Source organism: Cetorhinus maximus, chromosome 24 (assembly GCF_964194155.1).
Source record: "Cetorhinus maximus chromosome 24, sCetMax3.hap1.1, whole genome shotgun sequence".
Classification (NCBI taxonomy): Eukaryota; Metazoa; Chordata; class Chondrichthyes; order Lamniformes; family Cetorhinidae; genus Cetorhinus; species Cetorhinus maximus.
Window position 1 is genome coordinate 8192103 of NC_135902.1, and position 23351 is coordinate 8215453.

Below are 23351 nucleotides of genomic sequence, written 5' to 3' on the forward strand. Positions count from 1 at the left end.
CTCCATAAACTCTAATATCTTTCAGCACTGTCAAGAACTTAATGCAGTCAATCCACTTGAAATGCTTTTTAAAAAATCTATCAAGCAAGCATAATTCCTGCCCAAATTCTAAACTGCATTCACTCAATCATTTTATAAGACCAGTAGCCAATGCGGATGTGTGAGGTCTGCTACTCGTATCCTTATAGCCCACTATGACCGGTCACAATGGCCCCATCGCTGGCAACTAAACAGGCACCACAGTGGAAGGCAATGATGAACCATCACTGAAAATATCCAAGAAAATGGTTCAGGTTGGCATCAGCACCGAGAACCAACATTGTAGACAGGAGCCCCTGTCAAAGGACAAGTGATGTCATGCTCGGCAAGGGAGGGAGTGAGGCCTAGCAGATCGCCATCCAATGGAATCATCAAATATGCAAGCTTTATGGAAGTTTTGAAAGAATGGGAATAGTGGAGTGTACGAACAATGAACAGGAAAGGGAAGGTGGAGAACCTGAAGCAAGAAATGGGAAAATGAGAAATTAAACATTCTAGGATAATGTGAAATGCGATGGACAGGAGAAGGCAACGTCATGAGTGATGAAGTGAGAATGATATGCTCAGGAGGAAATGAGAAGGAATGGGATGGGGGTGGAGCTGGGTAGAAGTAATGCTAGACAAGGAAGCTGCCAAATGTGTGAGTGAGTTGGAAATGTGAGCCAGTTGGACTGATGCTACTGAAAATGAAGAGGCAACCAGTTGACATTACCATCATTCAGGTATATATGCCCACAAGAGAACATTCATATGAGGAGGTTGATCAAATGTATGATAACATTGAAAAACTATTTGAACAGGTGATTGGAAAGAGCAATGTGATTGTTATGAGAAATTGGAGTAGTTGTTGGAGGAGGAAGAGATGACAAAGAAGTAGGACCACATGGTCTTGGAAAAAGAAATGAGTGAGGCCAAAAACTGGTACATTGCTGCAGAAGAACAGGACTCATGATAACGAGCACATGGTTTAGGCATTTTAAAACAAGACAATATACATGGAAAATGTTTGGCAATACAGGAAGATTTCAACTGGACTCAATAATGGCAAGGCAAAGATACAAGGATAGTGTTAATTCGAAGGCTCAGCTGGGATCAGGTGCAGGATCAGATCATGATCTTGTGAAAATGGAAACTGTACTCCAGCTGAAGCGGATCCAAGGTGGAATACACAGAAAATGGTAGAAACTACAGAGCCTGAAGGAAGTAAACAAAGAATTTATAAATGAAGTAAATGCAGCACTGTCCAGAAAGATATGGATACCACCAGCACAAATGAGCAAAGGAAGCACATTAATGAGTCTGTCAAGGAAAGAGGGACAGACAGCATAAGGATCTTAAGAGGAAAAAGGATCAAGAAACCACGGGTGACAACTACAATGTTGCAAAAGGTGGAAAAAAGAAAACAGAAGAATATCAGTACTAAAAAAGGCAAACTGAAATACCGGCACTTAAATAATGAGTTAAGAAGAAAAACAGAAAAGCCATGAGAACAATGGTTAAAAGAGCAGTGTGATATACTGGGGCAATTGGATCGACTAGGATGGGTAGAACTTATGTATGCAAAAGCAAAGGAAATTAGTGGCACTCAGCATAAAGGATTGAAAACAGCAGCAATTGAGAGTAAGGAAGGATTTAAATTAACAACCAAAGTTTACAAACCAAAGCTTAGAAGCCATAAAACCTAGATACCATGAAAGAAGTCATCCTGCACATCTTGGCATATGAGGGCATGGGAACAGCAGAGAAGGGTGGAAACAACCACATCTACTCCAATTGAAGGGTAGTGCCATGCTGGTATTATATCTGATCCAACTTCTCACTCATTCCAACTCAAGCATGAACTCAAACATCATATATATACATCTTACAATGCAAACTCTGTTTGAAGATGTGACTGGTGCAGACATTCTAACATTTCTACCTTTTGTGTTATTGTAGGCTTGGAACACCAGAGTCTGAGTGACTCAGAACAAGGCAGGAGCACACAAAATAAACCCTACAAGCAGCTGCATAGCCACACACGTTCAGGAGGATACACTTAACGAGCTTGAGGAGCAAGAATAGTTAAGGCACAAGTGAGGAGAAATAGCATGGTAATGGTCAAAGACCAGCATAGACCTGTTAGTCAGGTGTCCACGTAGCCACCATCAGCCACCCCATGCAGTTTTTCATATGGAGCAGTGTGGTGAAATTAAGCAGTTCTATTCCCCTTCAGTGGGAAGGGAGATGAAAATTCTTCCCTCTGCTGATGAAGACATCAGTCAACTATTGGGTATATTTGTAGGCAGCACTTCAAGTGATAGTTGGCCAGCGGTAGAAGAGCTTATGATGGCGGTGACCTTGACTACTTGTGACAATGCTGCACTTGTATTGCAAGTTGACTGTAGATGGCAAAGTTCTGACACTGGTTCCCAAACTCTGTAGGGGGTAGGTAGTCCTTGGGCATCGCCACAGAGTGTACCCCTATTATGAATAAAAATTTCAGACTTGTTAAAAAGTTGGCAAGAAAAATTACATGGTGCTAGAAACATGCTGTAAATCTTGGAAGTAACTACATTCTAAAGCTTCTTTCACTTTAAGAGCTCCAGTGGACATCGATCTTCATTTGTGCCCATTCAAAGTGGGCCAAAGACAAGAGGGTAAGCCCATGACAAAGGTCAGGGAGTTACACCACACGACCATTTACTTATTCTGGAAGTATTTGCTCTGGTTAAGGCACAAGTGAGGAGAAATAGCATGGTAATGGTCAAAGACCAGCATAGACCTGTTAGTCAGGTGTCCATAGCCACCATCAGCCACCCCATGCAGTTTTTCATATGGAGCAGTGTGGTGAAATTAAGCAGTTCTATTCCCCTTCAGTGGGAAGGGAGATGAAAATTCTTCCCTCTGCTTCAATAAAGCCATGTGCAAAGTGCAGCCATCTGAAAAATTCCAGGCCATTAGTATCAGATGGACAATATGCTTGATCATAAGAGCACACGAAATAGGAGCAGGATTAGGTCAAATGGCCCCTCGAGCCTACTCTGCCGTTCAGTAAGACCAGAGCTGAACGTCACTGCGTCAGCCATATCCACCCACCCTACGCTTGACCAATCCAACAGAATTGATTGGAAAATCTATCTTCGTACCCTATCTGTGCCATGGTTCTTGACTGTGTTCATATCACCCCTCTCACCCCTGCCTCGCCCCATTCGTGATTTATTGAGACTATCTGCAGATGCAAAAATTGTGGTCACCATGGTAACGGAGATCACAAATCAGCCTTGGAAATAAAAGCACAATAATGCAACTGAAACTGGAGGAAAAGAATGCTCAACAAAAATTGAACAAATGTATTTGATGCTGAGAAGGAAGTAGAATCAATCGTAACATGAAGATCATAATTAGTCAGTTGGTAGCACAGAACTTGAGTATTGCTGAAAAGAGACACATGTTGTCGAATCTTTTCGTTTTGCACTCATCAGGACAATTCTCAAGAATGCCAAATTGTAAAGGGATGAGTGCAAGTCGAAAAACTTTGACAACATGCCCTTTTCAGTAATACTCAAGATCATAATTGTTTAAAATGATAGACCCTGTTGGATGGATTGAATGCACTGGCATGAATATCATCATGCCAGTAGGCATGTTACTTCATCTTGCTGAGTTCTATGATAATTTACATATGGAACTAATTTTTGGCCACTTAAATATGTAGTTAACTTTTTTTTTACCACTAGATTACATGCACAGAATAAAATGGTGCTCTCAGGTCACATAAATCACTGTTGCCTTAAATTATAAATGTGCAAAACAAATCACAAAGTAGGGTAACAGTCATGTGACCTGGCACTTGAGCAGATTAATGATGGAACAATTCTCAAAAAAGGCATAAATCAACTGTACGGTAATCTCATAAAAGAAAAGAATGTAGTAATTCACCATCCGTCATCAGTGAAATAGGACATTATCTTGCACCTGTATTTGGAAGGTGTGGGGGAAGCAGAAGGAATTAAGTATGTCCAAGTGATGTCTTTTTAAACCGAAGGCTTGATTCTAACTCAGTACCCATTTTCTGTTGATATATGGGCCAGTCTTTCATGATGGGCAGAATTGACTCCAATCCTTTTCCTTTTTTCTAGACTGTTTCAGAGATCCTTTCCAATATTCCAAACCAACAAGCCATAAGGAACAAATTGCATATCTGGACTGGGAGGCCAAAAACGTTCAGAGGTTTTCCCAAAGATACAGAGAACTTGGATCCCTTGGTATGTCAAATTTCTCAACTTCCATGCCCTGACCTCCCTTCCTACCCACCACCCCACCCCCCCCACCACCCCACCACCCACTCCCCAGAAGAATTCTCAGAATGCAAAAGGGTGCTAATGATATTTTCCCCCAATTCTCCAGCACTGTACACATTCAGATTCTCCGCCACTAACACATCGAAGAAAATCCATAAAATACCTTAAACTGTAGCAATCTAAGGCTCGAATTAACAAAAGCCTTAGTAAATGCACCAGGCAAAAATAGCATGGAGAATATTTAATGTGTTCAAGTGAAATTTTTTCCTTTGCTATTTAACACTTTAACTCATGTGAAGTAATCAGCTGGCACCTGGGCTAAAATTCAGGCAAAGGCGTTCAACGTTATCATGTTACCAAACTGTCGCATGAGACCAAAGTCAAGCGGTTCGACAGCTCAGTTAAAATCAGGTATTTACGATTTGGTTCTAAATGTTTTTTTTTCCCCTCTCTCTCTTGGTAAAGTTGGGGGGCTTTATTGGCAGATTCACAAGAACGTTATGAGCAGGTGCCTAAGTCTAAGATACACCTTTTCACATGTGCTGAAACAACACTTTGTCGCGGCAGCTTAATATTTTAACGTAGGTGAATCTATCTGGTTGCACATGAAATCTTCAAGGTAGTTTTCCAACCACTTTCCTGGTATATGCAGAGGTAAAGCTTTATGGGTGTGTCTGACCCGTGAACATGAGGTTACCAGTTCCTGCCAGTGAAGAGCTTGTATCAAATTTCTCTGCTATTTTGATGAGCATATTAAGTGTTCATAGGATGTTCCAACTGGAATCTCCAGGCTATAGCAACAAGCCCACACTTCACCCTTATTGATAAAAAGAGGCAAGTTTAGCAGTGTGTTTGACAGGCTTTAACCTTTTCCAGAAAATACCACTGATAACCATTACCTGTGCTCAGTTCCGCCTCACTCCTCTTTCATAGGCACTTCATGATTTCGCATTGTGTCATTTTCCTGTAAATAACTTTCTCTGAAAATAAAGGATCCTTGTCTGCTACCAGAAGAAATTAAACTTAAGCCTGAAATTTCCAGAGAAAATCATTAAAGGTTCAGTGGGTTTAACACTCTATCCTTGTACTTCTGTGACCTGGGATCTTAGAGTTAATTGCAGCCCGGGTCTATTAGTTGAATGAGTTTGACGGAGTCTTAACTCTGCTCCTAATGGGTGCAAGTCTGTAGCGACAACACTGCCAAAAATGAGGCAATTGTTGACACTGTGTGGAGTGCGAGTCAGAGAGGCCACAAGTAGGCTGCTGTGGGAAATGGGAATGACACACTTCTGCACACTGGAGTAATATTTTCCTCAGATTTAAAAGTGATTCGATGTGTGCTTTGCTGCCACTTTTCGTTTAAGATAATGTATGTGGAACTGTGAAGCCTAAGATAATGGAAGAATGTCTTACGTAAGGCCAGATTTTTCAATATGTACTGCTGGAGGAAACCTCTAGGCAGCACTTGTCCAACAATTATCCCCATGAAATTTATTTTTCTGTGACATGTGAGTTGAAGTGAAAGTATCACTTACCAAAACAAATTGAGATGAAGGATATCCCTATTAAATACTGCACTGCATGACAGAGAATAGATAGAATGGTGACTAATGTTTTATTTTCTCTTCATATTATATTTTGCAATAACCTTTTTTTTTAAAATAAGATGAGGAATAGGACAGCACAGTGGGCCAGTGCCTCAGGGAACGAAAGGGTAGCTCAGAGGTGTGGTATGTTAGAGATTCAATTTTATTCCCGAGGCGGGTGGATAGAGTTGGGGAAACCTCCTGCCTCACTGCAGCCACCTCACGGAAAAGTGCAATGAATGGCGGGATCTTTGTTCCAAGGTTGCAAGAGGGGGTGGATGTGGAAGGGAGTCAGGCCCACCAGCCCAATATGCATATCGGAGGCAGCCACAGGGGCTGCAGGGTGCCAAGACAGGCTGTTTAATGGGCCTGTCTTGGTTCTCTGGGACGCTGTCCCAGTTGTTTTGTTGAACATTAGGCCCTCTATCCCTCAGCCTTCACACCCCCTCACCCACCACCCATTCCCCATGTCCATACATGCCAGCCAATGCCAACTCAAGAGCCCAACCCACCCCATGGCCCCTATGCCATTTTGGCACCAACTCATGACTCCTGCTCCCATCCCCACCTCCCCCCCTCATATCCACCATTGGCATACATCAGGAGCCATGCTGAGTTTAAATAAAATAAACCTCTAAATGTGGGATTACAGACATAATTATAAATAAAAACACTCTCATTCATGAAAGCCCATTCAATGCATTTAATTCCTCCCTCAAGCACTCAACCCTTTATAAAAACAAATATTTGTATTCATAATCCCCACATCAAATACAGCAAATCCCTTAATAACATCTTTGAGTTGTCAATCTAACTGAGAACTTGTAACTCCACACTGATAATGACAGATTACAGAATGCAGTCAAGCATTGATATTGCTATAACGATAGTACTTAGGGTCATGTCAAAAAACAGCTATTGAAACTGTTGGAACAGATTTTCTAAAATTACCCTCACAGACAAAGACAGGCAATTCTGTTTTCATTGTTTAAAGGTCAGGGGTTTAAATAACATGACAGCTTCACAGTTCCACATACATTATCCAACCTTCGAGAGCATTTATGCCTGCTCTGAAAATTCCTAACTTACACATTGTGGAATAAGGCCCATGCTTCAGTGATAACTTTTTGAGATCAGCATGGAGTTAAAATGGCTCTGCTGAGTTCAGATTTGTTAGACAATCAGTCTGTAGCTCACTGGGACAGTGTGTTAGAGAATCAGTCTACAGCTCACTGGGACAGTCTGTGAGAGGATCAGTCTGTAGCTCTCTGGGACAGTGTGTTAGAGAATCAGTGAGTAGCTCAGAGGGAGTAGCTCAGAGGGAGAGTATGTTAGAGAATGAAATTTTCGCTCACTGGGACAGTGTGTTAGAGAATCAGTCTGTAACTCACTGGGACAGTGTGTTAGAAACTTGCTCAGTGGGTCAGTGTGTTAGAGAATCAGTCTGTAGCTCACTGGGACAGTGCGTATGAGAATTAGTCTGTAGCTCACTGGGACAGTGTTAGCTCATCAGCCTTTAGCTCACTGGGATTGTGTGTTAGATGATCAGTCTGTTGCTCGCTGGGATTGGGTGTTGGAGAATCATTCTCTAGCTCAATGGACAATGTGTTAGGAAAGCAGTCGGTAGCTCAGTGGGACAGTGCATTTGAGAATCAATCTGTCACTCAGCGTGACAGTGCAAGAAAATCCGTCTTTAGCTCACTGGGTCAGTGTGTTAGAGAATCAGTGTGTAGCTCACTGGGTCAGTGTGTTAGAGAATCAGTGTGTAGCTCACTGGGTCAGTGTGTTAGAGAATCAGTGTGTAGCTCACTGGAACAGTGCATTAGAGAATTAGTTTGTAGTTCAGTGGGACAGTGTATTTGATAATCAGTATAAAGGTCACTGGGACACTGTTTGAGAATCAGACTGTAGATCACTGGTACAGTATGTTAGAGAATCAGTTTGTAGCTCAGCATGAGATATGTTAGAGAATCAGCCTGTAGCGCAGTGGAACAGCGTGTTAGTGAATCAGTTTGTAGATCACTGGGACAGTGTGTTAGAGAATCAGTCAGTAGCTCACTGGGACAGTGTGTAAGAGAATCATACTGTAGGTCACTCGGACAGTGTGTTAAGAATCAGTCTGTAGCTCAGTGGGGTAGTGTGGTAGAAAACCAGTTTGTAGCTCAATAGGTGGTGTGTTAGAGAATCAGACTGTCACTCAGTGGGGCACAGTGTTACAGAATCAGTTTATAGCTCAGTGGGACAGTATGTTAGAAGATCAGTCTATAGCTCAGTGGGACAGTATGATAGAGAAACTGTAGCTCAGTATGGGGATGCGTTAGAGAATCAGCTTGTAGCTCAGTGGGACAGTGTGCTAAAGACCAGTCTGCCGCTCATGAAACACTGTGTTAATAAATCAATCTGTAGATTACTGGGACAGTGTGTTAGAGAATCAGTCTGTAGCTCAGTGGTACAGTGTGATAGAGAAACTGTTTGTAGCTCAGTATGGGGATGCGTTACAGAATCAGCCTGTAGCTCACTGAGATATTATATTAGAAAATCATTCAGTAGTTCAGTGGGACATAGCGTTAGTGAATCAGTCAGTAGCTCACTGAAACAGTGCTTAAGAGAATCAGTGTATAGCTCACTGTGACTGTCTGTTAGAAAATTAATCTGCAGCTAACTGGGGCAGTGTATAAGAGAATCAGTCTATAGCTCAGTGGAACAGTGTATAAGAGAATCAGTCTGTAGCTCAGTGGAACAGAGTGAAAGAGAAACTGTTTGTAGCTCAATATGGGGATGCGTTAGAGAAACAGCCTGTAGCTCGCTGGGACATTATGTTCAAAAATCATTCAGTAGCTCAGTGGTAGAGTGTGTTGGTGAATCAGTCAGTAGCTCACTGAAACAGTGCTTAAGAGAATTAGTCTATAGCTCACTATGATGCTGTATTAGAGAATCAGTCTGTAGCTCACTGTGACCCCGTGTTCTAGAATCAATCTGTAACTCACAGGGACGCTGTGTTAGACAATCAGTCTGTAGGTCACTGGGACAGTGTACCCAAGAATCAGTCTGTAGCTCACTGTGACCCTGTGTTAGAGAATCAGTCTGTAGCTCACTGGTACAGTGTTTTAGAGAATCAGTCTGTAGCTCACTGTGACCCTGTGTTAGAGAATCAGTCTGTAGCTCACTGTGACCCTGTGTTAGAGAATCAGTCTGTAGCTCACTGTGACCCTGTGTTAGAGAATCAGGCTGTAGCTCACTGTGACCCTGTGTTAGAGAATCAGCCTGTAGCTCACTGTGACCCTGTGTTAGAGAATCAGTCTGTAGCTCACTGGTACAGTGTTTTAGAGAATCAGTCTGTAGCTCACTGTGACCCTGTTTTAGAGAATCAGTCTGTAGCTCACTGTGACCCTGTGTTAGAGAATCAGCCTGTAGCTCACTGTGACCCTGTGTTAGAGAATCAGTCTGTAGCTCACTGGTACAGTGTTTTAGAGAATCAGCCTGTAGCTCACTGTGACCCTGTGTTAGAGAATCAGTCTGTAGCTCACTGTGACCCTGTGTTAGAGAATCAGCCTGTAGCTCACTGTGACCCTGTGTTAGAGAATCAGCCTGTAGCTCACTGTGACCCTGTGTTAGAGAATCAGTCTGTAGCTCACTGGGACAGTGTGTTAGAGAATCAGTCTGTAGCTCACTGGTACAGTGTTTTAGAGAATCAGTCTGTAGCTCACTGTGACCCTGTTTTAGAGAATCAGTCTGTAGCTCACTGTGACCCTGTGTTAGAGAATCAGCCTGTAGCTCACTGTGACCCTGTGTTAGAGAATCAGCCTGTAGCTCACTGTGACCCTGTGTTAGAGAATCAGTCTGTAGCTCACTGGTACAGTGTTTTAGAGAATCAGCCTGTAGCTCACTGTGACCCTGTGTTAGAGAATCAGTCTGTAGCTCACTGTGACCCTGTGTTAGAGAATCAGCCTGTAGCTCACTGTGACCCTGTGTTAGAGAATCAGTCTGTAGCTCACTGGGACAGTGTGTTAGAGAATCAGTCTGTAGCTCACTGGGACAGTGTACCCGAGAATCAGTCTGTAGCTCACTGGGACAGTGTGTTAGAGAATCAGTCTGTAGCTCACTGTGACCCTGTGTTAGAGAATTAGTCTGCAGCTAACTAGAGCAGTGCGTTAGAGAGTCGCTCTGTAGCTCACTGGGACAGTATGTTCGACAATCAGTCAGTAGCTCACTGGGGCAGTGTGTTAGGGAATCCGTCTGAGGCTCACTGGGACAGCGTGATGGAGAAACAGTTTGTAGTTCAGTATGGGGATGCTTTAGGGAATTAGTCTGTAGCTCACTGGAATGGTTTGTTTGAGAACCGGCCTGTATCTCACTGAGACATTATATTCGAGAACCAGCCTATATCACTGGGACAGTGTGTTAGAGAATCAATCTGTAGCTCAGTGGTACAGTGTGATAAAGAAACTGTTTGTAGCTCAGTATGGGGATGCATTAGAGAATCAGCCTGTAGCTCACTGAGACATTATGTTTGAGAATTAGTCAGTAGCTCACTGGGACTGTGTGTTAGAAAATTAGTCAGTAGCTCACTGGGACATTGCATTAGTGAATGAGTAGGTAGCTCACTGGAATAGTGCTTATGTGAGTCAGTCTGTAGCTCACTGGGACACTGTGTTAGAGAATCAGTCTGTAGCTCAGTGGAACCGTATGTTAGAGAATCAGTCTGTAGCTGACTGGTACAGTGCATTTAAGGATCACACTGTAGCTCAGTGAAACTGTGTTTTAGAGAATCAGTCTGTAGCTCATTGGGATAGTGTGTTCGAGAATCAGTCAGTAGCTCAGTGGGAAGTTGTGTTAGAGAATCAGACTGGAAATCACTGGGACAGTCCGTTAAAGAATCAATCTACAGCTCAGTGGGACAGTGTGTTAGAGAACCAGTCTGTAGCTCACTATGACAGTGTGTAAGTGAACCAGTCAGTATCTCACTGGGACAGTGTGACAGAGAAACAGTTTGCAGCTCAGTATGGGAATGTGTTGGTGAATCAGTAGGTAGCTCACTGGAGTAGTGCTTAATAGAATCAATCAGTAGCTCACTGGGACAGTGTGTTTGAGAATTAGTCTGTAGCTTAGTGAGACAGCGTATTAGAGAATCAGACTGTAACTCAGTGGGACGCTGTGGTACAGAATCAGACTGGAAATCATTGGGACAGTCCATTAAAGAATCAGTCTGTAGCTCGCTATGACAATGTGTAAGAGAATCAGTCTGTAGCTCACTGGGACAGTGTGTTAAAGAATCAGTCTGTAGCTCACTGGGACAGTGTATTAAAGAATCAGTCTGTAGCTCGCTATGACAATGTGTAAGAGAATCAGTCTGTAGCTCACTGGGTCAGTGTGTTAGAGAATCAGTCTGGAGCTCACTGGGACAGTGTGTTAAAGAATCAGTCTGTAGCTCACTGGAAAAAAAAGTGTTAGAGAGTCAGCCTGTAGCTCACTGGGTCCATCTGTTAGAGAATTAGTCTGTAGCTCACTATGACAGTGTGTAAGAGAGTGAGTCTGGAGCTCACTGGGGCAGTGTGTTAGAGAAACAGTTTGTAGCTCAGTATGGGTGTTAGGAGGAAATAAAGGAATACAGTATAGGGATACAGTAAGAACTCATTGAAGGGAATCAATACTTAAAATATCCAAGCAGGCATAACCTGTCTGCATAAGCAGTTAACAGTTAAAGGCCAGGCTGGACAGAGAGAAATCTAAACCTTGCATATTCTCAGAGCTTGTGAGTATCAGCAAGGCCATATTGGATGAAGAACAATGTAAATATGATAGATTGGGAGTTTTGGGAGTCAGACTGGAGTCTTAGGTTGAAAAATAACCAAGATTGAGCCTGTTTACAGCAGATAGGGAAAGAACAGATGGTCCTATAGGTAGGAGGGAGGGCCTCTGCCTGGGTGAGAAACAAATAGGGGCATAAAATGCATGTACTTGTCACCCACTTGTCTGTTTAATGTTTAATGTAAACCTATATGTTGACAAGATCGAAATGTGGAAACTGTTCTTGTACGTGACCGATAATGTATAAATATGATGAACACTTGTAGTTTAGCAGAGTACTGTCTCAAGCTGTATTGAGAAGGTGCTCTCCTTGCAATTGCTCGAATAAACGATCGTAACCTGTACCTGAGTCTCCTGTGGTCTATTCATCAAAGACACCACATCAATGTGGATGCATTAGAGAATCAGTCTGTAGCTCACTGGGACAGTCTGTTAGAGAATCAGTCTGTAGCTCACTGGGACAGTCTGTTAGAGAATCAGCCTGTAGCTCACTGGGACAGTCTGTTAGAGAATCAGCTTGTAGCTCACTGGGACAGTCTGTTAGAGAATCAGTCTGTAGCTCACTGGGACAGTCTGTTAGAGAATCAGCCTGTAGCTCACTGGGACAGTCTGTTAGAGAATCAGCCTGTAGCTCACTGGGACAGTCTGTTAGAGAATCAACCTGTAGCTCACTGGGACAGACTGTTAGAGAATCAGCCTGTACCTCACTGGGACAGTCTGTTAGAGAATCAGTCTGTAGCTCACTGGGTCAGTCTGTTAGAGAATCAGCCTGTAGCTCACTGGGACAGTGTGTTAGAGAATCAGTCTGTAGCTCACTGGGAAAGTATGTTAGAAATTCAGTCAGTAGCTTAGTGGGACAGTGTGTTAGAGAATCAGACTGTAACTCACTGTGACCCTGTGTTAGAGAATTAGTCTGCAGCTAACTAGAGCAGTGCATTAGAGAGTCGCTCTGTAGCTCACTGGGGCAGTGTGTTAGAGAATCCGTCTAAGGCTCACTGGGACAGCGTGATGGAGAAACTGTTTGTAGCTCAGTATGGGGATGCTTTAGAGTATTAGTCTGTAGCTCACTGGGATGGTTTGTTTGAGAACCGGTCTGTATCTCACTGAGACATTATATTCGAGAACCAACCTATATCACTGGGACAGTGTGTTAGAGAATCAATCTGTAGCTCAGTGGTACAGTGTGATAAAGAAACTGTTTGTAGCTCAGTATGGGGATGCATTAGAGAATCAGCCTGTAGCTCACTGGGACATTATGTTTGAGAATTAGTCAGTAGCTCAGTGGGACGCTGTGTTGGAGAATCAGACTGTAGCTCACTGGGACAGTGTGTTAGTGAATGAGTAGGTAGCTCACTGGGACAGTGCTTATGTGAGTCAGTCTGTAGCTCACTGGGACAATGTGTTAAAGAATCAGTCTGTAGCTCACTAGGACATTGTGTTAGAGAATCAGTCTGTAGCCCACTGGAACAGGGTGTTGGAGAATCAGTCTGTAACTCAGTGGGACAGTGTGTTAGAGAATCAGTCTGTAGCTCACTGGGGCAGAGATTTAAAGAATCAGTCAGTAGCTCACTGGGACAGTGTGTTAGAGAGTCAGTTTGTAGCTCCCTGGGGCAGTCTGTTAGAGAATCAGTCTGTAGCTCACTGGGACGGTATGTTCAAGAATCAGTCAATCGCTCAGTGGGACAGTGTGTTAGAGAATCTGTCAGTAGCTCAGTGGGACATTGTATTAGAGAATCAGCCTGTAGCTCACTATGACAGTGTGCAAGAGAATCAGTCTGGAGCTCACAATGACAGTGTGCAAGAGAATCAGTCAGTAGCTCACTGGGACAGTTTGATAGAGAAACAGTTTGTAGCTCATTATGGGGATGCATTAGAGAGTCAACCAGTAGCTCACTGGGACAGTGTGTAAGAGAATCAGTCTGGAGCTCACTGGGACAGTGTGTTAGAGAATCTGTCTGTAGCTCATTGGGGCAGAGATTTAACGAGTCAGTCTGTAGCTCAGTGGGACATTGTATTAGAGAATCAGTCTGTAACTCACTATGATAGTCTGCAAGAGAATCAGCCTGGGGCTCACAGGGACAGTATACCCGAGAATCAGTCTGTCACTTGCTGTGACAGTGTGTAAGAGAATCAGTCTGTAGTTCACTGGTACAGGATGCCTGAGAAGCTGTCAGTAGCTCACTGGGACAGTGTGATAGGGAAACAGTTTGTAGCTCATTATGGGGATGCGTTAGACAATCAACCTGTATCTCACTGGGACAGCATGTTCGAGAATGAGTAAGTAGCTCAGTGGGACAGTCTGTTAGAGAGTCAGTCTGTATCACTGGGAAAGTCTGTTAGAGAATCAGACTGTAGTGGGGCAGAGTGTTAGAGATTCAGTCCGTAGTTTACTGGGACAGTCTGTTAGAGAGTCAGTCTGTATCACTGGGACAGTCTATTAGAGATTCAGACTGTAGTTCACTGGGACAGTCTGTTAGAGAATCAGTCTGTAACTCACAATGACAATGTGTTAGAGAATCAGTCAGGAACTCACTGGGACAGTGTGTTAGAGAATCAGTCTGATTACTGGGACAGTGTGTTAGAAAATCAGTCTGTAGCTCACTATCACAGTGTGTAAGAGAATCAGTCAGGAGCTCACTGGGACAGTGTGTGAGGGATCAGTCTGTAGCTCACTGGAACAGTGTGTTAGAGAATCAGTCTGTAGCTCAGTGGGACAGTGTGTTACAGAATCAGCCTGTAACTCAGTGGGGCAGTGCATTAGGGAATCAGTCTGTAGCTCACAGGGATAGTGGATTAGAAAATCAATCTGTGGCTCAATGGGACAGTGAGTTAGAAAATTATTCTCTAGCTCAGTGTGAGAGTGTGCTAGGGAATCAGACTGTAGCTCACTGGGACAGTGTGTTAGAAAATCAGTCAGTATCTCAGTGGGACAGTGGGTTCGAGATTCAGTCCATAGCTCATTGGGACAGTGTATTAGAGAATCAGCCTGTATCTCACTGGGACAGTGCGTTAGAGAATCAGTCTGTAGCTCAGTGTGACTGCGGATTAGAGAATCAATTTGTAGCTCACTGGGACAGTGCGTTAGTAAATCAGTTTGTAGATCACTGGGCAGTGTGTTGGAGAATCAGGCTGTAGCTCAATGGGACTGCGGGTTAGAGAATCAGCCTGTAGCTCAGTGTGACTGCGGGTTAGAGAATCAGCCTGTAGCTCAGTGTGACTGCGGGTTAGAGAATCAGCCTGTAGCTCAGTGTGACTGCGGGTTAGAGAATCAGCCTGTAGCTCAGTGTGACTGCGGGTTAGAGAATCAATCTGTAGCTCACTGCGACGGTGTGTTAGAGAATCAGCCTGTAGTTCAGTGGGACAGTCTGTTAGAGAATTTGTCTGCAGCGCACTGGGACAGTATCGTAGAGAATCAGTCTGTAGCTCACTGGGACAGTGTGTAAATGAATCAGTTTGTGGATCACTGGACAGTGTGACAGAGAATCAGACTGTAGCTCAGTGTGACAGTGTGTTAGAGAATCAGTTTGCAGCTCAGTGTGGCAGTGGGCTAGAGAATCAGTCTGTAGCTCAGTGGGACAGTGTGTTACAGAATCAGACTGTAGCTCAGTGTGACAGTGTGCTAGAGATTCAGTCTGTAGCTCAGTGGGACGGTGTGTTAGAGATTCAGACTGTAGCTCAGTGTGACAGTGTGTTTGAGAATCAGACTGTAGCTCAGTGTGACAGTGTGTTACAGAATCAGACTGTAGCTCAGTGTGACAGTGTGTTAGAGAATCAGTTTGCAGCTCAGTGTGGCAGCGGGTTAGAGAATCAATTTGTACATCACTGGGACAGTATGTTAGAGAATTGATCTGTACCTCGGTGGGACATTGTGTTGGAGAATCAGTTTATAGGTCACTGTGGCAGCGTGTTTGTAAATCAATCTGTACCTCACTGGGATAGTGCGTGAGAAAATCAAGCTGTGGCTCAATGGGACAGTGAGTTAGAGAATCATTCTCTAGCTCAGCGTGACAGTGAGTTAGAGAATCATTCTCTAGCTCAGTGTGACAGTGGGTTAGAGAATCATTCTCTAGCTCAGTGTGACAGTGGGTTAGAGAATCTGTTGTAGCTCTTTGGGAAACTGTTTTAGAGGATCAGTCTGTAGCTCAGTGTGACAATGTGTTCGAGAATGATTCTGTAGCTCACTGGGACAATATTTTAGAAAATCAGCATGTAGCTCTGTCGGACTGCATGTTAGAAAATCAGTTTGTCCATCACTGGGACAGTGTGTTAGAGAATCAGTTTGTCCATCACTGGGACAGTGTGTTAGAGAATCAGTTTGTCCATCACTGGGACAGTGTGTTAGAGAATCAGTTTGTAGCTCACTGGGACAGTGTGTTAGAGAATCAGTTTGTCCATCACTGGGACAGTGTGATTGAAAGTCAGTTTGTTGTTCAATAGGACGTGTGTTAGAGTATCAGACTGTAACTCAGTGGGACAGTGTATTGGAATATCAGTCTGCAGGTCGCTGGGTTAGTGTGTTAGAGAATCAGCCTGTAAAATCAGCATGACAGTGTTTTCCAGAATGATTCTGTAGCTCACTGGGACAATATTTTCAAGAATTAGTCTGTCGCTCACTAGGACAGCGTGTTAGAGCATCAGACTGTAGCTCACTGGGACAGTGGGTTCGAGATTCAGTCCATAGCTCACTGGGACAGTCTGTTAGAGAATCAGTCTGTAGCTCATTTGGACAGTGTGTTAGAGAATCAGCCTGTAGCTCAGTGGGACAGTCTGTTAGAGAATTTGTCTGTAGCTTACTGGGACAGTATCATCGAGAATCAGTCCGTAGCTCACTGGAACAGTGTGTTAGAAAATCAGACTGTAGCTCATTTGGACAGTGTGTTAGAGAATCAGTGTGTAGCTTAGTGGAGCTTTGTGTTAGAGAAAATGTCTGTAACTCAGTGGGATAATGTTAGATCCTGCACCTTGTTGGGACTTAAGGAGCCGGGTTGCAAGCTTGTTTCGAGATGACCAAGTTGGTACAATAGACAGGGAAGATTAGTAGATCATTCTTAGAAGAAACACATTCTGTTTATTTACAAAAGGAACTCTGCAGCTACATCTGTGTGCTTACAACTCAAAACTCTGTCTTTACATTGACTCAAGGCTACTGACTACAGAGGTAGCCCTCGCTTCTCTGCTATTGGATACCAAGATCATGTGATTTTCCAATTCAACATTCGTCTTAAAGGTATATTACACATCAGATCACTACATCCCTCCCCCTGTGCTCAGAAATGCATTTGACAATTTTTTCAACACATCAAGTTTTTTACACAGATAATTAATTTACAAAGCCTGTCTTTCTGGGGGTTTCCTTATGAGTGTAGAACATCTCATCTCTACAGCTTCTGGTGTTTTATCTGGAACCTCCTTCACTGGAGTCATCTGAACATCAGGCTCCTTGGTAGGTACCTGCGAATCTGTTTCCTTGACACTTAGGGAACAGCCGACCCTTCAGACACATCTGTACTCAGTTGAGTTCTTTCAACAGGAGATGTTGATTCAGTCACGAACACTGGTGGTATCAATTCTGGGCATTTTGTTTCTCTTCTTATATGTTCCACATGCCTCCATATGACTCAGTCTTCCACTTTCACCTGGTGGGAAAAAGATCCCATTACTGCACTTATTTCACCAAACAACCATGTTGATCCTAAAATTCTTCACATATACCTTCTCTCCTACGTTAAACATCCTGTCATGACTGTGCCAGTCATGTCCGGTTTCCTGACTTCCCTGACTTCTTTCCACCATCCCCCCACCAAGCTTAGCATCATTAGGCTCAATCCCGATCGGAGATGGCGTTTCATCAACAATTCTGCAGCTGTTGTTGTATGAGGGGTGGTCCTATAATGGAAAAGAAAATGTACCAGTTTAGTCGCTATAGAATCTCCAGACAATTTCTTCATATCAGACTTGAATGTCTGAAACTCTCTCAGCCAGTCCATTTGAAGAAGGATGGTACGGTGAAGTTTTTACATGAGTAATACCATTGAGGCTGATAAATCGGTGAAAGTCAGCACTCGTAACTACATTCTGTTGTCTGATACGACCATTCCTGGTAGCCCATTGATTGCGAAACTTTGACGTATCTTGTCAATCGTAGCAGATGTTGGTGACTTCACTTCATATATGTCCATCCATTTCCAGTGAGCTTGTCGATGATAAGTAGAAACATTGTTCCCATAAAAGGTCCCACACAGTTACTGTGTTATCGTACCCAAGGCCTTCCTGGCCACTCCCAAGGGTGTAACGGAGCTGTTGAAGGTAACTTTTGCACTTGCTGACACTGCATACAACTTCCCACTAAGTTCTCTATTTCTCCATCCTTCCCAGGCCACCATAGATATCTGCGTGCTATGGCCTTCATTCGGGAAATTGCTGGATGTGCACTGTGAAGTTCAGACAACAATAGCTTTTGTCCTTTTGGAGGAACAATCACTCGTGCTATCCACAATAAGATACCTTCCTGGCTGGTTATTTTGCATCTCCTCTGAAAATACAGTTTCATTTCGTCAGATTCCTGTTCTTGTGACCGACCATGAAGAACTTGTTCTCTTACTTTGGATAAGACTGAGTCTCGACTTGTCCAATCCCTAATCTGTCTAGCACATATCGGTGATGAATCCAGGAAGTTCAATAATGAAATGAATTCTTGAGGAATTGGAACAACCTCATCGTTCACCTGCACGGGAAAACGACTAAGTGCATCAGCGTTTGCAATTTGATTTTCAGGTCTATGAATGAAAGGCTGTTCTGATCCATTGTCCATTCAATGGGAGAGCACTGCTCCCACTCCATAGGGAGATGCGTCACATGTCAACACCAACTCTTTCTTCAGGTCAAATGTAGTAGAAGGATAGATGATTGCAATAACTGTTTCACTTTTGTGCAAGCTTCTTCCTGTGGTGTTTGCCAAGACCATTGTTGGTTTTTCTTGTGCAAGTAATAGTGGTGTGAGTTCTATCTACAAATTAGACAAGAAACCCATAGTAATTGATCATCTCCAAGAATGATTTGAGTTCAGATGTATTCTTTGGTGCTGGTGCCTCTCTAATGGCTTTCACCTTTTTGTCAACTAGGTGTAGGCCTTGTGAATCTACCTTGTGACCTCTTTTGCTTGGAATGTGCACTTTTCTTTTCTCAAATGCACTCCCACCTGCGAAAACAGTTTTAAAACTTCTTCCAAGTTTACCAAATGTTCCTTTCCAATGAGTCCTGTCACCAGAACATCTAAATAAACTACAACATAGGGCAATCCCTGTAGTAAACTTTCCATGGTTCTTTGGATTATGGCGCAAGCTGAAGATACTCTAAAAGGTGAACGGGTATATTGGTACAACCCTTTGTGTGTATTAGTGGTGACAAACTTCCGGGAGGCCTTCTATAATTACAATTGTTGATAAGCATGACTCACATCAAGCTTCATGTAGGCAGTTCCACCTGCCAGTTTAGCGCACAAGTCTTCAAATTTTGGTGTGGGGTATCTGTCCACTTTATTGGCTGTTAATTTGTCGTCTCTACAAATTCGAATGCTTTGGTCAGGTTTGAGAACAGGTAGAATTGGTGTTCCCCATTGTGAAAACTGCACTGGTTGTATCACTCCTAGTTTTACTAATCTGTCCAGTTCGGCATCTACTTTATCCTGCATTGCATAAGGTACTGCTCTTGCCTTCATGAATCTGGGTGTTGCCTCTGGATCCACATGAATTCTTGCTTGTAGCCACTCAATCTTTCCAAGTTCGTCCTTGAAGACTGAGGCATATTTTTGTAGTAGCTCTGACAGCCTATTAGTTCTCAGTTGGAAGATTTCAGCCTATTCCAATTTAATTTCTTTCAGCCAGTTTTGTCCAAGGAGATTAGGCCCCTCAACTGCTACCACTATCAAGGGTAATTTCACCGTTTGACCTCTATAGTGTACTGTGACTTTACTGATACCCTTGACTTGTATATCTTCTCTCATGTAAGTTTTCAATTTGGCACCTGTTTCTTCCAAATTTGGTTTACATTCCCCATGATTCAGGTATTTAAAAGTATGCTCAGCTATCACTGTAATGGCTGCTCCTATATCTACCTCCATCCTGATGGGTTCTGTTCTTCCTACAATAAAATTATACAAAAAATAAATATCTGAATCTATTACTTCAGGCTTTCCAATGCCATAGATCTCCTTGGCTTTCTGCTTTTGCTTAAAGGCCTGCCTGATTCTATCTTTACAATGTCTCATGAGGTGTCTGTTTCGATGACAGAAAAATCATTCGATTTATTTTAAACTGTGATTCATTTCAAGGTTGACTGCTTCCACCTCTGTTACCATGATGCCATTGTGTCGTGACTAAGTTATTTTTTTATTTGTTTGCTAGCAGTGGCTGCTTCCCACTTCTGAGCAAAGCCTTGAACTTCGCTCTCTTTTTGGCTGAGGCTCCCCACCCAACATGGAGGACGGCGCCATTTTGGGCTCCCTGTATGCATTGCGCCTTCCATTGCCAGAGCAATTACCAATGCCTTCTGAAAATCCAAGTTTGTTTCAGGCAGTAATCTCTCTTGAATCGCATCTTCATTTATACCGCACACCAAATGATCTCTAAGCATATCATTGATAGATGCACCAAACTCGCAATATTCTGTTAACTGTTTCAGACTTGCCTTGTAACAAGCAACTGTCTTCCCCCCGCAGCTCTATTCCTTGAGTTAAATTTGAACTGTTGCGTTGTCAACAAGGGCTTTGGCTGGTAGTGATTCTTTACGAGGCTCACTCAGTCATCAAAAGTTTCAAATCTGGGGCACTGGGTGCCAAAACATTTTGAATTAATCCACATGTGGATAAGAGGATCGTGTGCTTCTTCTCCTCTCCCACTATGTCGCTCGCCTAGAAGAACAACACGAGGCGTTCAACATAATGAGACCAATCATCTGAGGCTGGATCGAAAGGTTCAATTCTTCCAATTTATGGCATGCTCTGGGGGCATTCATTCAACGATCAAGATGGAAATCTTTCTTTTCTTATAATTACCGTGCGAGGTACAGCCCGATTTCAGTTCCCTTGATTTCCGTCGTTCTTTCTTGCTTTTTCTTGTCCTTTTCTGTCTTTTCTTTTTGCTTTTACTCTCATCACCAGTTTGTTAGATCCTGTACCCTGGTTTGTTGGGACTTGAGAATCTGGGTTGCAGGCTTGTTTCCAAATGACCGAGTTGGTACAATAGACAGAGAGGATCCGTAGATTGTTCTTAGAAGAAACACCTTCTGTTTATTCACAAAAGGAACTCTGCAGCTACACGTGTGTGCTTACAACTCAAAACTCTGTCTTTACACTTCAGACTCTAATTCAAGACTACTGACTACAGAGGTAGCCTGCGCTACTCTGCCATTGGATACCAAGATCATATGATCTTCGAATACAACATTGGTCTTAAAGGTATAGTACACATCAGATTAGTACTGACAGTGTGTTAGAGGAATAGTCTGTAGCTCAGTGTGACAGTGTGTTAGAGAATTAGTCTATAGCTCACTGGGACACTGTTTTAGAGAATCAGTCTGTAGCTCATTGTGACAGTGAGGTAGAGAATCAGTCCGTAGCTCACTGGGACAGTGTTTTAGAGAATCAGTCTGCAGCTCAGTGTGACAGTGAGTTAGAGAATCAGTATGTAGCTCACTGGGACAGTGTGTTAAAGAATCAGTATGTAGCTCACTGGGACAATATGTTAGAGAATCAGTCTGTAGCTCAATGGGACAGTGTGTTAGAGAATCAGTCTGTAGCTCACTGGGACAGTGTGTTAGAGAACCAGTCTGTAGCTCATTGTGACAGTGTGTTGTAGAATCAGTCTGTAGCTCACTGGGACAGTGTGTTAGAGAATCAGACTGTAGCTCACTGGGACAGTGTGTTAGAGAATCAGACTGTAGCTCACTGGGACAGTGTGTTAGAGAATCAGACTGTAGCTCACTGAGCTCAAACCTGTGGCACAGTGAGAGTACAAGACATTGGTAATTAAGAACATCACTGCTGAGTACATGGTGAAGGTGGGAGTGGAAAGAAAGAATAGTAGGGTCAAACATTGCTCTTTTATCCCAATATTGTTCTGTGCTTTCTCAGCAGAATTATTCACATCACCTCCTTGTCTAATAGTATTTACTGTTGTCAGACATTGCAGATCAAGAATTGAGATAGTAATTAGATTAGGACAATGGCTGAATAGACATAAAGTACAAATACTTAACAGAACAAAACCACATAAATTAAATGTAATTATGCTGGACCATGAATATGGTCAAAGGTCTTGCATTAGTTGAATTTGTGGAAAAGTTGGATTCCTGCAGAATCTGCACTTGAAGAAGGAACGATGGAGAGATTTGGGCTAAGTTTGATCTGATACATTCCTCTGTGGGCTAATTTTAACCCACAGCCAAAGTACAGGTTAAGTTGAAGAGCTTTAATAAACAGCTGCAGACAATGGCAACACCCAAAAGTCCTCCCTCTTATCTGGGTTATTAACAGAAGTTCTGTGGGTAACTCCAGTTAAGTGGCAATCTTACTTAGCTCATGCAAAATCCTTATGCGTACAGCGTCCCACATTTCTCATACAATATTTTCCTGGAGGACGTACTTTGTAGCAGTGGGTTATGGAATTTCACAAATATAATGGAGTTTTGGCGCACACTGAATTATTTTGCCTCCATAGCAGCGTAGGGACTACATATAGAATATTACCACTGAGTTACATAGAATACAGGACATTTGACAAAATGAGTCCATGCCAGCATTTACACTCCACTCAAGCCTCCCCCCATCCTCCCTCATCTAATTTGATCAGTGTAACTCTCTATTACTTTCTCCCTCATAAATCGATCTGGCTTCCTCTTAAATGCATCTCAACAATTCACCTCAACGACACCCTATGATAGTGAGTTCCACATTCTGATCGTTCTCTAGGTATAGAACCTTTTTTCTAAATACTCTATTTGATTTCTCAGTAACTATCTAATATTGGTAGTCCCAAGGAACAGCAATAAGCTATTTAGTCCCTTGAGCATGTTCCCTAGTTCAGTGATGTAGTTTTGCTCTTCCCCACGAGTGGAAACGCCCTCTCTGTGCCCGTTCAATCAAAACCTTCCCTAACTTTAAAAACCCCTGTAAGGTCACCAGGCAGCCCTCTTTTTTCAAGAGTAAAGAGACCCAGCTTGTACATCCCTGATAGGTATAATCCCGCAGTTCTGGTATCATTCTTGTAACTCTTGTTTGCACATTTTCCATTGCTGCAATAGCTCTATTATAATTTGGTGACTAGAACTGTAGACAATACTCCAAGTGTGGTCTAACCAAGGCTCAATACAAGTTTAACATAACTTCTCTTACATGTTACTTCTATCCCTGTAGAAACACACGCTATTGCTTGGTCTGCTTTCTTAATAAATGGTTTTATTAACCTGCATCATTACTTGTAGTGATTTGTGTCGTACTCCCAGATCCCTTTGCTCCTCCACTCCATTTAGGTTCTTATTTCCTAAGTAATGTGACCTCCTTATTTTTCTTAACAAAATGTAATACTGTGCACCTATCTGAGTTGAAATTCATTTGCCAAATATATGCCTGTTTGGCAAT

The 23351-nt window shown here is 42.9% G+C and overlaps 1 protein-coding gene across 1 annotated transcript in view; it reads left to right on the forward strand.

Moving 5' to 3' along the window:
- LOC144699628 (protein shisa-6-like) overlaps positions 1-23351 on the forward strand; it is a 560335-nt gene that overhangs the window by 494255 nt on the left and 42729 nt on the right. The window lies entirely within an intron of this gene.